Source organism: Mastigoproctus giganteus, chromosome 1, assembly GCF_048544385.1.
Source record: "Mastigoproctus giganteus isolate SK-2022 chromosome 1, ASM4854438v1, whole genome shotgun sequence".
NCBI classification, from domain to species: Eukaryota; Metazoa; Arthropoda; class Arachnida; order Uropygi; family Thelyphonidae; genus Mastigoproctus; species Mastigoproctus giganteus.
This window is the reverse complement of record NC_143575.1, coordinates 100,820,584-100,837,223: the sequence shown is the minus strand read 5'-3', so window position 1 is coordinate 100,837,223 and position 16,640 is coordinate 100,820,584. Positions and strand designations below refer to the sequence as shown.

The following is a 16,640-nucleotide window of genomic DNA, read 5'->3' as shown; positions in this document are numbered from 1 at the left end:
TTACACAGGCGCCATTTCTTGTGTATGAATTATAAGAGGAAAAATGAATGTTTCCTTTTATAGCTGAATACTTGCTTTGAATTTGTTGCGCCTTTCAGGATAGCTAAACGAGTTCTCGTAACAAAACCTTACTTAGCAACTAAAGAAAAATATATTAGTGGCGACACCTGAAGATGATTCTGAACGGGTTGTTTGTCGTTAATTATCTCGTTGCTTGCAATACAGGACCCCCCCCCCACACACACACTAGAGAGGACCGGCCACACATTGATCCTGCATCCGAATGTCGATGTCATTATCCGGTGGATATTTTAAAGAGCTGTGCTTTCCAAACTTTTTAACTCCTATACACTATGTACTTGAGAAAAATAATTCGAGACTGCATCCAGAATTTTTAATTAATCGGCGCCCACCCATTTTGCTCGTTATTTTTAAGCTGATGGTAGATGCAATGAAACGCAGCCTCCTTTGTTTTGGGCTGGATTACATATCCTAAGCAAAAAAAATGTATATTATATGAAAATGCTTAAGATGATTCCATGCTAGAACTTCTTATGAACTATTACTTCTTATGGTACTTCCACTTCATGTGATCCTTCGTTTTTATGTCTGTACAGATGTGTATGTGTGTTCGTAAGACGATTTGCGGGGGAAATTCCACTCCCTCCGCTTAACTTGCTCTATTACAGTCCCGACTGAAGAAGCCTTTAAGAATTCATTTTCGATTTGAAACCAGAGACCTCCAATGGAGTACCAAGTGAAAGCCAAAACGTGTTGGATTTTACTGCATAACTTCTGTTTAAGTTGAAAAGAAACACTCGCTTTATTGCTCTTTAAAAGCAGAATATTTTCTGCTCATCTTCTAACAGAGAGAGAGAGGGAGGAAGAAAGAGGAAAAAAGACAAAGAAAGAGAAAGGGGGAGAGAGAAAGAGGGAAAAGCGAAAGGCAGGAGAGTGAGGAAAAACAGAAAGGGGAAAGAGAAAAAAGACAGGAGGAGGAAAGAGGAAAAAAGACAAGAAAAGAGAAAGTGGGGAGAGAGAGGAAAAATCTAAGGTGTGTACAAAAGAAAAAGGAGAGAGAGAGGAAAGAAACGAACAACGGAGAGAGGAAAAAAAAAAAAAAGGAGAGAAAGAACGGGAGAGAGAGTGAGAAGAAAAAAATATTCAGTGTATCAGAAACATACAAGATTTTGCATATTTTTATAGTTTAAGTTTTTGCATGAAAATACGAAAACATATTTCTCTCACCCACTCTGTGTACACTCGTTCCCATGACTACGCTCATTATCATTTAGATAGCTTTCATTTGCCAAGCGCCATTTTCATAAACCACTTTTAAATCGTCTTAATTTCCTGTCCGCCGGGCCTCTCCTCTACTCCCGTCAAGGTAATCCGTCATTTATTACGCCCTTATCGCGAGGCCGCAGCGAGCTCTCGCGCGCCAACACACAGACCTGTTTGTCAGGCTGTTGTCGGTGTCTCTGTGAGCGACACTTTACGTAAAACAAAGGACATGTAAAGGAAGGGAGGAGCCGCTAAATCACCGGCGTTGGTGGATGCAGCCGGAAGTATCCATAAAATACGTTTGATGGACGATTGCAGTCCCGCATCCCCATCCTCCAGCATCCACAGCTCGCTATCAGCAGCTTCTCAAACTTCACCAATGAAACTGATTGTGGCGTTATCGACCTACGTGCGCACTCTCGCTCAGCGATGGTCCATCCCGCGCGTAACTGATTGTCCGAAAGAGAGGGGAAGAGAAAAGAGCGAAAGAAAAATAAAAAAAGATAGGAAAACTTTCTCACTCCACCTGCCGGCCATTCTTCAAATTACAACCGTAGGCAGTGGAAACAGCAGTTGATCCGGAGGTAGCACGACTGACGGGATTGCTCCAAGTATTCCTCGAGTTCGGTCTAATGATGCCTCGGAAGTATATTCTGGAAATCGCTCGTTTCGAGCGCTGTCGGGTTGCGCGCGAGGTGACAAGGCGATAAATGGAGTAAGTCGAAGAAAAACAAGGGAGGATACACGAGAGAGAGGATACAGTTCGGTTTCATTTTGCTACTCCACAGTGGAGCAAAAGTCTTAAAGGCGGGGAAAATCCAAAAAAACTTCTGCTTAGATTAGTTTGGAAGAGCGGCTGTCATTTGAGGATGCTTACGAACCGTAAACTTCCGATTAATTTGCGCTGTCACTTATCGAAGTAGAGCGGGTGGTCGTTTGCATTGCAAAAGAAGTGAATCGGCAGTTTTTTTTCTGGAGTGCAAAGATTCGGATATGGTGTTTGTAAGTCTCAACGTCCAGCGTTCTCATATCGACTTCGCACAGCTGCTGATCCCTGAATGAGGAGACTTAGCTCGGCGTCTGAAGGTAAGTTTCTGTTCATATTTTCATCTTCCAAATGCTGAGGAACGTTTCTTGCAAGTATCCCTTCCAGATCTCCTTTTTATTGCCAAAATTATCAGCGATTGTGGTGTCTTCTTCCATTAAGGTTGTCTCAATAACAAATCTCCTATAATTTCATTTATCCAGATTTTCTAAACGATGTTCTTTTCGATAATTATAAATCTCACTCATCCACCTTCTTACAGATGGTTAAAGATTATCCGTGATAATCTTATAGGATTAATTTCTTAAAAGTTGAATTATTTTATAAAGTAACATTCAGAGCTGACAGAAGAGGTCGCTAAACCCCACTCATTTCACATGACATAAAATTGAGAGACCTAAAACGAAATTTGTTATCAACTATTCAAGTCAGTCAGATTAATGAAAGTCTAATTGTAAAGAAGCGCAAATATCTGTGGGAACAATCAACTGCTGATCAGTGGGAGATGAAATAATTCTGGCTTTAAACTTAAATCCACTGGTGCTACACGTGAAAAAGGATTTAATCATTCAAACTCCCATTCCTACACGCATTCTCGTGTGTTAAGTTGCACCAACATATTTCTATTACTGATTTCTATAGCAACCGTTTGTTTCTCTATTCTGTAAAAAAAAAAAAAAAAATTGTTTGTGAATTGAACACGAAATTTATCCAACCGTACAAGCACCCAGTTAGATTAATTATAGTCTGTTTCCCAGGGGGAGAGAAGCATTCCTGTTTTATTTCTTTTACGTAGCTCAGTGGTCCCCAACCATAAGATTTACTGAGAACGAAAACCCTAATAAGAAACTAAATTGATTTATTTCAAGAAAGCGAGCATTACATTATAATACATTTACTGACCTCCAACATGTAGAGCAGCACATAAACCAATAATGGCTCATTATTGATCCAGGGACAATAAGATAGCTTTCATCGTAGAAGCAGGATGGCTCAAGGAAAAGACCCCAATCCAAAGAAGTATTGTAAGATTCCGTATTGGGTGTTTGTCCCCAGGTTAGAAAGGGGCTTCTGCAGCAAAGGAAGTCAGAGGGTAATACTGTAATCCATGCAAAGTATGGTGGGCGACCATTGTCAATGGCTTCTGGGGCAAGATATCGGGTAATGACATCGCAAAGCCACCCTTGTTGAGCGGACAAAGGAAACGCTTAGAAAACTATGACAGCTGTTGAACCAGCAGTGAGATACTTTGGCAACTGTGTACTTTATGTAGAACATAAATTATAATTCACGAAGTATTTAAGAAAAATGTCCCAAAGGAAATTTATAAGCAAAGGAGCATTTTATTAGACCTATACAGGGTGCTCCATAAGTAAGGAAACTATTTTGAATGACATCCGATGTAAACATGAATAAGTTATTTGAAAAATTTGATTTGTTTTTTATTGTTTTAGACTGATTGGAACATAGGAAAAGTACCATGAGCCTTACGGTGAAGGAGCGGAATCGAATTGTACAGCGGCATGCAAAATATGAAAATGCTACAGAAGTTGAATGCCAGTTGAAGACGTTTTTTGGACATAAACCAAAAAAAAGAAAGAAAAAAAAAAAAGACTATAAAGCAAATTGTGAAGCCGTTCGAAGTGGGACCGTCTACCAAAATCTGGTAGACCTTCTAACCCAAAGACATCTGCCAATTTTTAATTTGTAAGATAGGATATCAAAGTCACAAAGAATGCAAAGTTTGAAACCTAAAATATATAACACAGAATTAAATAGAATCATAAAAGAACTTAAATACAAGATTTATCATCCCGTGTTGCTACAAGGTTTGAATGAGGAAGAAACAGATAGAAGATAAATTTCTGAACAGTTTTTGACCGTAATCTTTCAAACCCAGATGTCAATATCTGTGGGCTGATGAACCACTTTAAACTAAATGACTAAATGGAACTGCTAATTACCGTGACTGTGTTTAGTACTCTCTTAATAATCGCCATTTATTTTTTAAGAAGGACCCTCGTGGTAGTACAGTTGGTATAATCACCGTCCTCCCAACACCGGGTGGAAAAGGTCCGAGTGCGAATCCCGTCAATGACGCCAGGAATGTTTAAGGGCGTTTTTCGCAGCGTGGTTTGAGTTAATCGGTCTCAGGTGATGATAGCATGATTTTTACTCCCGAAACCAGGATTTTTCTTTCCAGAAAACAGAAAATCGACAACAGGACACAATTTACAGACATACAGAACTCCACCACCTTGTTTATGCGCCTAAAACTCTAATAACATAATGTACCTGCTTCCCCATATCGTATTTCCGGCCTTGATTGAGTTTGTCTCAGAAGAGGGATCTTCGCCGGTTGCCCAGTGGTTGCAATCACCGTCCTCCCACAATGGATGGAAAAGGCCGCTGTTCTAATCCCATCAATGACATGAGGAACTTTTATAGGACTTTTTTGCACTCTCTAGCTGAGTTTGTCGGGTCTCAGGTGATGGTAGCAAGGTCCTTACTCCCCCGACTTTCGTGTTTTTCGTCCAGCGAAACACGAGCCCGTGTTTTGCTGTACGAAAAACTATCGTATTAGGGCGCCTTAATACGATAGGTTTTTTATTATTATTCTTAGAAGGCTTAATGATGTTCCTCTGTTGGAAATTCAGGGTTTTTCATTCCTAGTAAAAAGCAAACTAATCAGAAAACAAACAGTTTAAAAAAAAAGGTATCCGGCTGCCTCATTGCTTTGGCTGTCTCTGTGCAAATCAATCTTCCATCAGTTCAGATCTTAACATTCCGTTTAAAGATGAGCACCTCATTTCTTTAATTAAGGTAATATTCATAATTATTCATGTAAGTGAAGTGTTTTAAAATCAACGTTATCTCCAGAGAAAAGCCATCTTTCCTAGAGATAATAAATATGAACTTCGTTGTTAATTAAACAACTACTACTCGTAACACCGCATTAGATCGGCGCACTTATCGCTTTTATGCATCCACGATCTTCGCGCGACCACAGGGTGTAAAAGGATTAATATTAACATGACCGCCATGATGTTGGTGTCTGTAAAGTGTGTTTTAAAACTCTGTTTCTACCGATTTATTTATTTACAACTAAAGAAAAGTGGAAATTAGATATCGGAGCAAATATTGGTTAGTTTATCCTTGGGGCAAATATTTGGTTAATTTAAACAATCTTTTGTCTCTCCAACTTCATTCAACCTTGACCCGTGATGATCTGAAACATAATCGAAAATGATGACTTTAAACACTCGAATCGGGTAGATGCATAGAAAACATTTTAAAATAGCTTAATACATTATATAACAGAACATATTAGGCATATTAAAATTACGCAGGCATATTTATTCAAATTTTAAAAGTTAAAATATTGTGTAAATTCAGAGCCTACAGAAGAGGTCGCTAAACCTCAAAATTCTGACTTCACATGAAAATGAGAGACCTGAATTAATTTTTCTTTGCTTTTCACCTTGCTGAAAGCTTAATAATACTTTTTTCCAAGGAAAATTCAAAGGAAGCTCAAAACGAACCCCCATTTCATTAGTAATTTCATGCTGGGGTAATATCAGTGATAATCTCCAACATGCAATTAGGATCTTTGCCATCCTTACATTGTACTTATGTATTCCATACTTCAAGCATTTAGGGCATAAGCCTCAAGCTATGAAGGAGTCTAGACTATGTATAAATATAGTGCAAATGCATCAGAAATACATAGCTATATCTGAATAGATCAGAATATTGGTAAAACGGCATCGTTTTAAGTTATATGCTTGAGCCTAAATGCTTGAGTCTAAATACATGATACACCATCAGGCATCTCTCATATTGTGGAGTTATACTTCATAACTGTTTTGCCATCGTTGCATCACTCGGGTACCTACCCACCCACCGAAGAAGGGCCAAATAGCTCTGAAACGGTGCCGTCTGGGTGGTGGTATCCATCTGAGAATAAGTAACATTAGTCTTCTCCTTAGGTGAAGCGTTACTTATTCGAAGTAGTGCAATATCATGGCAACTCGTTGTGAAGGTATTCACAATATGAGATATAACTTAAAACGATGCCGTTTTACCAATATTCTGATCTATTCAGATATAGCTATGTATTTCTGATGCATTTGCACTATATTTATACATAGTCTAGACTCCTTCATAGCTTGAGGCTTATGCCCTAAATGCTTGAGTCTAAATACATGATACACCATCAGGCATCTCTCATATTGTGGAGTTATACTTCATAACTGTTTTGCCATCGTTGCATCACTCGAGTACCTACCCACCCACCGAAGAAGGGCCAAATAGCTCTGAAACGGTGCCGTCTGGGTGGTGGTATCCATCTGAGAATAAGTAACATTAGTCTTCTCCTTAGGTGAAGCGTTACTTATTCGAAGTAGTGCAATATCATGGCAACTCGTTGTGAAGGTATTCACAGTATGAGATATAACTTAAAACGATGCCGTTTTACCAATATTCTGATCTATTCAGATATAGCTATGTATTTCTGATGCATTTGCACTATATTTATACATAGTATTCCATACTTGTAAATCTTATTTCCCAAACTGATTTCTTCACTAATTTCTGTTCGTGAATTAAAAATAAGAAATAGGTTTGAAGTATCGTTAGTTTAGAAAATAAATGGGAGGATGAGGGGAAGATGAGCTCACATTTGGAAGACCTCTAAAAAAAAACTATGAATTATCGAGATTCAAAGGAGAAGATTTGAATAGGGAGATTAATTTGTTGTGGAATAAGGTAACCTATTTTATAATAAAGATAGGTTGAATTCTAAGTATTAAGTGCAGTTGTTGCGAACTCCGAGGTTTCCCCCATTAGCCGCTTTTATACTTCTTGTGGTGAGGCTTGCGCCATAACCGGTCACGTGCGTGTAGTGTTTTGTGTGTAATTTTTGCTCTGTTATGTTGTGTGACGAGCCCCTGGCATTTTACCAAAAGTCCCATCCTGATATCAGGATCAGCAAACAGAGGAGGCTCTTCAAGGACATTCCTGTCTTCTTTGAGGAAAGAGTCCAAATATCATGGACTAATTTTCACCCCATCAAACTCCATTAATAGGGAAAGATTCATCATTAACAAATATATGTAATATGTACAATCAAAGATAGGTTGAATAGAAAGAATGTCTCCTGATCTACTATTGATGATGCTCCTAAAAAGTTGTTAGTTCTTAAGAGGGCTGATCAGTTTGGTTGCGCACGTGGATACTAATGAAATTAAATACAAACGAACTGAGGAATTTGTTGAAAAGTACATGACCCTGCTGGAAGATGTAAGTTAGCGAATTGTAATTGTCTGCAAACCTGCGCAGGCACTGGAGGGAATTTATGATGCGAGTCTAGTCGATTAACTGTAGGCCTGAGGGACTCTGCAAGGCTCTTAGGGGAGACGTTTATCAGCGTCGCCCCTCCCGTAGCTGATAGGAAGACATTTGAACAGAGGAGGTGCAAGAGTCCTTGGCGATGTTGTTATATATGCATTTGGTTAGTGGTATGGGACAAGGTTATACTTGCAGTCTTCGAGGGTTCAAATGAGAGGTTGCTGGAGTCCAAAGTGAACTGTAGTCTCCTAGTAATGGCGTAACATGCTTCAGTAATCGTAAGAGAAATAAAAAGAAGAAAATGGAAAGCTTAAAATATTTATATAGTAATGTTAGGAGTGCCGTTAATAAAATAGATGAATTTCAGCTGGTAGTTAGGTCAACAGGTGCTAACATAATAAGGTTAACTGAGACTTGGTGTCACGCTGATATAGGGGATGGCGAGGTTCATTTTGAAACGCCCAATGGGTATAGAAAGGGCAAAGTGGAACGGGGGGGACTCGTTTACTTTCTAATAAAAGCCATCTGAATGCGGCAAGATTGTCCTGATACAGAGCAGTTTCAGAAGAGAGTAGTCTGTATAGTGTGAGATATTTGGTGGTAAAGGAAAGTTGAGTGTGGAAGCATCCTACAGACTGCATGACTATGATTAGTATCTATATGCAACTTGAATGAGCAAATAATTCTGAATTGCTTTATTATGGAGACTTCAATTTACTGCCGATTGATTGGAAATTGCGAACCGAAAATTTACGTGTGGAGTTATTTTCTGAATGAACTTGACTGGTATTTGTATCAACACGTCACCGACAGTTCAGGGGTAGTTTCAAGAGAACATAGTTTGTGGTGTGAACTACTTAGTGGTACAAGAGCAAGAAATGATAGCAGCATGTAACCATAGTTTTCTAAAGTGGACAATGACAAAGTAAATTTCAATAGTGAAGGGTAGGTAAAAGCGTTTTAATTTCAAAAAAGGGGAAATGCTGAATTGGATAGGCACCTGGATTCTTTCAATTGGAATGAAATATATAAGAGCAAAAGTGTAGTGGAACTTTCGGGTACTTTAAAGACATTCGTCGTTGAAGCTACTATGCGTTCATTTCATTAAAAATACTATACAAAGAAGATGACAAGATGGATTAAATTCAGTTAGAAAGTTTTATACACAGAAAAGACATTGTGGGACAATTAACGAGAAACGGGCAGCTGAGATTCTTATAATTAAGTTGATTTGTAACAAGAATAGGGGTTAGGCAAGCGAAGTCTGAGTATGAGAAAGTATTGTCCAGGAGGGACAAGAATGGTGACCAAGATTTATTGGTACATCAATGCAAAGAGGAGAAAGAGAACATCAGATAGGATCTTTGCTCAGTGGAAACGGAATGATGAACGAATATATGAGAGAGAAATTAACATGTGATTTTGGAGGAAAAAGAGAGAGAGTGAGACATGGAGAAGTCGGAGCACAGTCGTAGTCTGAGTGTAGTCGGAACAAGATCGGTGATGTGAGAGAATTAAAAGAAAATAATGATAGTGAGTGTGAAGTTACGATAATTATGCCTTACAGTGAATAAGAATCTCCAAGTAAAGTGATGTCCCTACGGAGAGATGGAATCTATTGTAAAAGTGAGGATCTGGTCATTATTTGTCTACCATAATCCGCCAGCAGTACAGCCTACTAAACAGAAATGAAGGCTGTCTCTTAGATGAAATAATCGCCAATCACCAGAGGTCCTTCTGAAAGGTGGAAGCACCAAAAATGAATACCCAATGGAAACGCCAACTTAGGACAAGGAAAGAGCAAGATAGAAATAAAGTAAGTGGACTGTTAATTTCGTGCTATATAAGCCATAAAGTAAATTACAGGACATATGTATATATACAAATGTGTGTGGACCTGAAATTGGGCAGTATAGAAAAAAGGAGTGTGGCAGCGAAAATGGAAATTGTAACACAGCATAAGTGAATGTATTAGAACTAAGGTACTTATATGGTTTTATATATATATATGCATATATTAAGGCTCTTGTATCCCTGATTAATAGATTGAGTGCTTTTGATGAATGAGATGTTAAGAGAAACGATTAAAGCCAGGTTTACACAAAAGGAGATGTTTATGTCTGAGCATAACCCGATGAATTGGTGTTAATTAAAAGGATAAGGTAAAGTTGCGACAAACGTTAGGGAGAGCAGAGACAGTCAATGCTTTATAGAAGGGAAATTTTACGTAAATTAAGAAACCTGACACTTATAGAATGTATTTTGTACCGAAGGTAGAAATTAAAGTAGATCACAGCTTGTTACACACATCTAGCCAATATCTTAAGGGTACTTAGAAATAGGATAAGTGGATTTTGTATTAAACTGAACTGGAATGGCTTCAAGAGTAGAAGATTCACATAACGTTAGAAGGAATTATATGTATATTAGGTAAGGTAGCCTAACCTCTTATAGGGCAAGAATAAATAGTGAAATTGTTAAAGTATGCCTATCTTCTTCACCAATAGAAGGTAAACCCAATGTTAAAACCAGATTAGAATCTGCTGGTATAGTGTTTGAACTGTCTTCACTTTGAGAAGAAATTGTGGATATTATACTTATGAAATTTATAATATGTATTATAGGGTGCTTGTATATATTATGACATGTATTAAAGTTGTTTCAAAGGTATTATAATTGTTTGTAATTATTCAGACACTGGCTTGCCGACATAATTAGGTTCTATCAGGACCGAGGGAAATCACAACGCCCTCTGGACCGGGAAAATTCTGATTTAGATACTGCAGTCAGGTAGCTTAAGTGGGTATCAGAGGTTTGAGGGCACTTCTCTTTATTACTAATTATCTCATATAATTGAGAAAACAAAAAGTAAATCAAAAGAAATACAATAAAACAAATAGTAATAAATAAAAAGACCTCCCCCATACAAAACGATAATCCGAGAGTAACTTACCCACTAGGTGAGGTAGAGCTGAAGAGCATAAACGAAGAAAGGCAGGGTGATTTGATACAGTCAGACAGACAAAGCTTCCATGCAATGTAAGCAGGTGGCCAGGAGGGCGCACGATGTTTTATCAATGGTTAACCATCATTTTAGTTCTAGTGAAAAGGAGATTCCATTATGCAGTAAAACCTCTAAAGCGGATAGCATTTGGTCAGAAGAAAGTGTCCAATATGGACCGTTCTGGTCCATATTGGACACTTATCTTTATATTTATCTCCACAAATCTTTATAAAACCAAATTTACCAACAAAATTCCATCCTCTTGGTTTTGTCGTCGATAAACGGCTTCTGTACAAGCTATAATTTGTATGGTTTCATCCTCAGAAAGTGATAATTACACACCGTTGACCTTAAGCTCACGACTCGCATGTCGTATGGATTTCCCTTGGCTTTGCGTAAAACTTCCTCGAACCAGTTCAACTGTGTCCTCACTGACTTTTCTTCAGCCACATCTCCCACGATTATTGCACAAACAGACGTCCTTTATAATTTCCGAACCATTGCAGAACTTTAGGTCTACTTGGTAACTTATTTTTAAACAGTTTTCGAAACTTAGGCATAAGAGTGGTGGCAGACTGCAGCTCCTTAAACCACAGTACGGAGTTGGTAAATTCAGCCATGATTACTGTTTTGTAATTGTTTCCATCTACTCTTGAGCACACTTTCCGGTTAGTGAATAAAAACTTGAAGCTATCCTCTATCATCTGGTGGTTTCAGTTTGTATCGTGTATCCATCACAGAATTTTTTAGGTTTGTGGACGCGGAAAAGTCTCATGAGAAAAATTATATATGCAGTCCGTTGGTACAGTTTTTTTTTTTTTTTTTTTTTTTTCAGTTCTGTAACAGCATTACTCAGTCTGGCTTTTATGTATCTTGCTAACTGATACGCAAAAGCGGACTGCATGGCCATCTGCTCCGTAAGTAACCCACGACCATTCCAATTAGTATCACTGCATGTCCAATTAGATCTTCACTAGTCTTCATTGCGAAGCCCTTGACCAACGAAAATGTATATATGTCTACCCTTGAAAATGTCCTGTCTAGAGAGGTTGAAAAGACCAAAAGTACATCTCTTAAAGTGTCCGTTTTAGAGAGGTCGTCTAACGTGTCTGATACATCTAGCTGAGACCCAAGCCGGAGTGGCGCCTCCGTAGCCAGGTGGGAAGGAGCAGCAGTGCGTAACACACGCTTCTTGATTAGACCGGGGTTCGAGCCCGTCACCACCAAATATGGAGGATGCGGAAAGGTCAGGGAATGACCACCGCATATCCCGGAGCAATATGGCCTTAGTTGCTAATGCTCCTAAAAACCAAATAACAACAATAACATAACAAGCCTGAGTGTCCATAACAAGACACCTCCCTTTTAGAGAGGTGTTCGTAGGGAGGTTTACTGTACAAGTCAGTGACGTGACCGCATGTGGGTTACTATGTCCAGGTTTGGAGGCTGTATTAAAACAAAAAAAAAAAAAAAGACATTGAGCTTCTGGAAAGATCCCAAAGACATGCGACTCGTCTGTTGCGAATAGCAAAGGCTGTATAAAAGCCTAGTGTATTTACGTATTTCTTAATTTAAATACTTATAAAAGATTATGACTGGTCTAGGGGTGGATGACTGACAGCACCAGGGCTTACCCACACAGTACTTTGGGCTGCCACTGTTCAAACATAAATCTAACTGTTAATTAAAAAATTATCGCAACTAACCATTCATATACAAGCTTTTAGTAATGGTTGTTGATCAGCTGTCATCCGTCTGGCCAGTGGTTCCAATTTAGAGGCGGCAAAACCTTCGGAATCCATGACCTTTTAAGCTATTTCAGTAGCATAAATCCGACAAAGAACCAACTAAGCGTGGGTATTTTTAAAGCCACGCTGGTGGACAAATGAACAAACACGATTTAGCTTTAACCTTGCTGTTTTATTGGAGTAAAACCTTCACATGTACTAAATGAACAGACGAAAGAAGTACACTTGGGATCCGCTTTCGGCTTACTGTATACCGAAATTAGACACTGGTAAGCTGTTCCCCGACCGCCAACTTCCACCGCCATCCTGTTCTTGTTAAATATGGTCCGCGGTCTGTGAAAGTGTGTCGGAATTTTAGATAAGTTCTATCGTGCGCGAGAACATCGGACTTCATTAATATTAATGTGATTTTTGAGTACTCTCTACACTAATTGCACCTTTCAGTGCTGCTGTGTTCTGTCGCCGCACGTGCTCATTAAAATAGCGACATTTTCGCAGATATTTCAGCAACGCATTCCTGATTTCTCTGGATTTAATTTATTTTCATATAAAATGGTAGTTTGCACTCTCACCTATACTTTTCGTAAGGGTTTTTATACGAAATATTCATTTTTGTTGTTCAACTCAACTTAGAAAATGCTGCCTTTAAAAACGGTGATGTTCTTCTATTCTCTGTCAATCTTATAAACTCCTGACCTTATGTGGACATTCTGGAGTATAAACAGAGAATTTATGTACAACGCCAACCATAACTCATTTATACTATCTATCTATTTATTTATATTAAATATATTTCTTTTGTAAATTAAATTTTGATTCTATTATACGGCGATTCTAATGAGTGACAATCTGAGGAATGTTATCCACAGGCTGGAAAAATAAAAATAAAGGTATAAAGTGCAAATTTAATAAGGTTATTAGATAAGGTAATAAACTTATCACTTAATAATTTAAATGATAAGTGAAAGTTGGAAGAATACCATCCACAGGTTAACAAAATAAAAACAAATTTATGGTTATAGTTTAAAATAGTCACTTATTTTGGATTGGTTTGAATTATCACCACAAAGTCTATAGATTTTTCAATATTGTGTAACAATTTATATTCACAATGACTTGCACCAGTTTCTTCCAACGCTCTTCTCAAGATGGGTATAGGTTCACGAGTTTGCTGTTTGTAACTGGAATTCGTTCCAGTTCATCTTCGTTTTCCTCCTCCTCGGCGAAATTATCAGCCTGGGCAATTTTTTCATCTGTTAAAACTGTAGTAACTTGTAGATCACCATCTTTGTCTAACGAATCATTAAACTTACTTTCACCCATGTCTTCCGGTTTTTCAATATGATTGGTATCGTAACTTAGTTGACCATCATGATTAATTAATCCATACTTTTTTAATCAATTGCTAATGCATATTTCGGAAAGTTCGTCCCAGGCACTCATTGTCTTTGAAGTGCATCTAGACCAGTTATCTTCTTTGCGATATCGGATGCTCCCAAACCATCATCTACAGACTGAATAATTCGTTGCCTCATGTTCGATCTATAAAAGATATTAAAAGGTTTTTATTATTCCCTGGCCATAAGGTTAAATCAGTGATTTGATATTCGAAGGTATAAAAACTAATTCAATGTTTTTTAAAGTAAACTTTGGATGATCTGGCAGTTATCCAAAACCAGCTCATTTTTTTATTTTTTTTATTATTATTATTTTTTTTATTTCTTACCCAATTGCAAATTCCATTTATAAAATAATCTTCAAAAAGAAGCTGCCATCCAAGCGTTGGCGTTATTGGCATATTCAACAGATTGCTGTTTTACTCCTTTAAAGCATCTAGGCGATTTACTCTTGCCTATAACAAACGACCTCATCTTGATTGTTCCGCCATGTTAAAAGAACTGTAATCCTCTCATTGATCGTCTTTCCTGCAGACAGAGGCATTTTTAAAAATCATCTAGTGGCCTGGGGTAGCCCGTTGTACAACCCTGTTTCATCTGAAGACATGGGCGAACAGTTTGCCAGGAAGTTTTCAACCAGTTTTCAGCTGCAGAACCAACAAAATCTTGTTTTTTTCCGTGAAATTTTTGCAAACAATGCGATGCCTCGCCTTCCATCTTGTCAGCCACCACCGTCGCCTTAAATCGTCTTCGTGTAGTTTTTCAGCAAAATCATTAGCTTTTTGAAGAAGAGTGCAAGATTGATTGGTACAGTAAATGAGCTGGATTGTTTGAATCAAACTATCAGCTGTTTGATATTTTCCCTTTTCTGGTTTCATTAAACACCAAGGTGATTAATATGTGTGACTTGATTTTAATAATTTTGATAAAGATGACTAAAGTAATCTTAGAACACGCACGTGCAAATTGCAGCCAATACGACATGCGAAAGTGAGATACCGAACAGTGAAAAGTTTAGATATACGAATAGGAATGAAGAGAAGGTTCTGAAAATTTGTTTGTTTTAGGTACATGATTAAAGATTTCATGGAAAGGGAAATTCATTTCATCATAATAACATAAAATCCCACAGAATTCCAGGCTTCGATATTATCGCCAATGTAATATGATCCTAATAATCGATGAAAGTGTAGCTTATTTGAATTAGTTTTTTTGAAATTTGGTTCTATAAAGCCCCCTATTTTAATAACTAGTGATCATGTTAACTGGAGCCTTTTATACTTATTTATTTATTTCTCTATGGGTTTAGAGAAAGGATTTATTATCAGTATAGATAAGAAGGGAATCTTTCATGGACTAATAAGTAGAGAAACTGCCTTCAGAACATGGTTTGCGGCAGCGGTTTTCAAGCTTTAGTGATTTGTTGTTGTTGTAGGATTTTAGGAGGATCAGTGACTAAGTGTACACTGTCTGTAAATTGCGTTTGTTCTGTGATCGATTTTCTGTTTCCAGGAGAAAAACCACGAGACCGATTAACTCAGGCACGTTGTGCAAAATACCCATAAAACTTCCTAACGTCATCGACGGGTAGGATCTCCGCCCTCCCCACCCAGTGTGGGGAGGGCGGAGATCCTACCAAATGTGCTACCCACGAGGGCCTTTAGTGATATAAGGACCCATTTTTAGATTAAAAAGTAAAACCCATTTTAACTTGAATGTGTTCGTGACTCCCCATACTTAATATCCTGTGCTCTTAAATTTTTTCAGCGTTTAAACCTAGATAACAAATCTTGAACATTATGCATCTCTACGGGTCCCGTAGGGCCCGCAGACCACAGTTTCAGAAACGTTACTGTATCATTTTCAGTTCGTACTGAGATAGTCGGAAGTTTGACCACGAAAATCCAGATTTCTTCAGTGTGAAAAGACTTAATTGGAAAGGAGTTTTTTACTTTAATAGTTAATGAAATAAAGTAGTTCAGTGGAATTAAATATCATTTAGGTAAGTCTTTGTTTAGGCTTTGATAATTGTAATTTATTGTTTCTTTCCCTTTTAATTTTTCATTGTTTTCTGCGGTTGGTAGGCATTTCTTTTCAAAGAAATCCTTTTCTATGAAGGAAACCGAGCTTTCCTCAATAACTACTAAATATAATGCTAAATGTCATGTTAGTTACCACTTTTATTATATTAACCCGTCTGTAATGTCTTGAGAGGAGGGCTAAATATTAGTGATATGAATAAATTGAAGTAATAACATTTCGATAAATAGCTTATACAAAAGGAAAATCAGTTCTTGGTCACATAGAAAAATGTCATTAATTAATGATCAGAGTAGATTTCAGGGTTGGTTGATTGGGAATTTATTTGGCGCATCAGCATCTATGGCCATAGTGCGCCAGGATTTCAAGTCAACATAATCTTCCATGTTTATCTTTCGTAACCGAATATAAATGTGCCCTCCGTTTGCCTATCCGTCGGAATTCTTAGGAGTTAAAATTAAGGAAATCGCGAACTGCAGCTAGTCTCTCGATCCCCTGACCTTAACGTGCGAGCTGACAAATGTCAAATTTCAAGTTTGGTTTTAATTCGTCGCACATTGAACCAACAGGGGATTGAAAGGTGAACCTCATGCCCATCAGTGATTCGTATGACAACGGCAGCGTTTGATTTAGCTTCCCCCTGATAACACACGTCAAGAAAAAGTAGCGATTGACACCCCTAAGAGGCTGTGGCAACGCTTCTTATATGAAGCTTTGAATTGGACGTTTCTAACGGCGATGCGACAGCTGAGCAGCTGCCGCAAATAGAAAGC

The 16,640-nt window shown here is 38.0% G+C and overlaps 1 protein-coding gene across 1 annotated transcript in view; it reads left to right on the top strand.

Annotated features, from left to right (window-relative positions):
* Window positions 1–2,217: 2,217 nt before the first annotated feature.
* LOC150091055 (neuronal acetylcholine receptor subunit alpha-10-like) overlaps window positions 2,218–16,640 on the top strand; it is an 85,438-nt gene continuing 71,015 nt past the window's right edge. Inside the window, exon 1 of the mRNA XM_090381449.1 lies at window positions 2,218–2,370. The gene's annotated coding sequence lies outside the window, so the exon portion shown is untranslated. The remainder of the gene's footprint in view (window positions 2,371–16,640) is intronic.